The sequence below is a fragment of the Cyprinodon variegatus genome, unplaced genomic scaffold, assembly GCF_000732505.1.
Source record: "Cyprinodon variegatus isolate N-32 unplaced genomic scaffold, C_variegatus-1.0 Scaffold1619, whole genome shotgun sequence".
Classification (NCBI taxonomy): domain Eukaryota; kingdom Metazoa; phylum Chordata; class Actinopteri; order Cyprinodontiformes; family Cyprinodontidae; genus Cyprinodon; species Cyprinodon variegatus.
This window is the reverse complement of record NW_015152072.1, coordinates 46,890-48,899: the sequence shown is the minus strand read 5'-3', so window position 1 is coordinate 48,899 and position 2,010 is coordinate 46,890.

Below are 2,010 nucleotides of genomic sequence, written 5' to 3'. Positions count from 1 at the left end.
TTGTTTGGTTTCGCCAATATAAAGATCAGAGCATTCCTCACTGCATTGAACAGCATAAACCACTCCGCTCATATTGGGGGTTTTATCTTTAGGATGAACTAGCCTCTGTTTAAGTCCCCTTTAACGACAACCCCCCCCCCTTTAATGACCCTCAGAATCATAGACAGGTTTCAGGTATTACAGGCTAACAATGGAACCAAACGACCCATTAATCGGTTTCCATTTGCATGTTTCCCAGCGATTCCAGGCTTTGTCTATAAAGCCTCAAACTCACTGCGGATCCAGACATTTGAACTGAGAAAGCTTCCTGGATGGGAAGCGAAACGTCTTCAAACCTGGGAAACCAAGTCCAGTGGATTGATTTGAACTTTTACAGACAGGCTGTTTATAGCATGGAGGGGATGCGAGGTCTAGGAGACCCGGACTGGACCTGGTCTGAGCGGAGAGGAGCCGTCGATGTGACGTCTGTCTGTCCACCGAACCGGACCAGTCCGTGATCCATTTACTGTTAATTATTTTATATTGTTGAAACCTGAACGAATAACCTGATGCTCCTGTTCTTCCCTCCATCTCCAACCTTCTAACTATATTTTCCCAAACATTTCATCTCCTCTCAACGATTCTCTGCCTTCTGCTCAGGGATTAGAAATAAAATGAGTTTCTCTGGTTTCGCAGTGAAATTATCTTCTCTTTCTACTTATTCTGATTCATTTTCCTTCCTTTGTCCTTGAACTCTCTTCCCTGCTTCTGCGTAGCTTCTAGTTGTTGTAGTTCTATCCTGTTGTGTTTCCACTGCTCTCTCTCTGTCCCCCATAGTTAACCCTGTGCTGCCTCCACAGCTGCAGCACATTTCTACACTTTCCTCCATTCTGGGTTCTTCTCTGCATTTTGAACGCCTTTGCTTTCCCCTTCAAACTGCTGCCAGGTGCGCGTAGCGCTGACACCTGTAGCACCGGAGTGGAGGCGCAACGAACGGCTCATCAAAGTGATTCTAACTCTTTCTGCTTGAACTGACTCTGCGATGCTATCAGCAGTGACCAGCTGCCATCCTTTCCCCTTCTAGGGTTTAGAAAGTCTGGTTGACCTGGCCTCCAATGATGTTCATCTTTATCCGAAGCGTTTTAGCTTACAGGAATCCTCCAACGAGTCCGTAGAGGATCTAAAGAAGCAGCTCTTCCTAATATTTGGGCAGATTGCTCCAGATGAAAAAAGCAAGCTGGGTATGTTGCTCAGAGATGACAGGAGTCCGGTGATAGTTCACCATGCGCACCTGCAGGCAGAAAATGAGGGAATCATGATGACCCCCGCCATGGTGAAGGAGAAAACCTTCGACTCCTGGAGGACCTGACCTACGGGGAAAGACAGCGACGTCATAAACTTCAGCCAAGCCTGCAGACATGGAAATGGCGCCGTCCAGATGAGATCAACGCAGGAAAGAGAATCTAGTGTGACTTTATCTATAGAACTGAATGCAGGTGAAGATCATCAGTCATCCTGGTCAGTCGTTCCAAAAAGTTCAAATCAATCCACTGGACTTTGTTTCCAGGTTTGAAGACGTTTCTCTTCCATCCAGGAAGATTTTTGACTTTTTCTAAACTAAAACCAGGCTTTGTTGGGCTGCTGGATAAAACCTGGAACTAAACGCTATTAACGACATTTTGAATTGAAAAAAACTTCCTGGATGGAAGAGAAACGTCTTCAGACTTGGAAACAAAGTCCAGAGGATTGATTTGAACTTTTTAGGAATAAAGAACTGAACTTTTTGTTCTGTTTAATTTAACACAGAGGAGGAAGAAAAGGACAGAAAATGTTTGTTGATCTTATTTAAATCTGTTAGAAACACATTTTATGCATCCCAGTTTTCTTTGCTTAAAATACTTCAGCTGATTACTGCTTCCTGAAAAGCAATCTCCTTCACCTCTCCAAGCTTTTGCACCGTCAACCCAGTTTCCCAAAATGTTCCTTTCAAAACCACACATTTTATTTTTATTTATTTATTTTATTCATCCA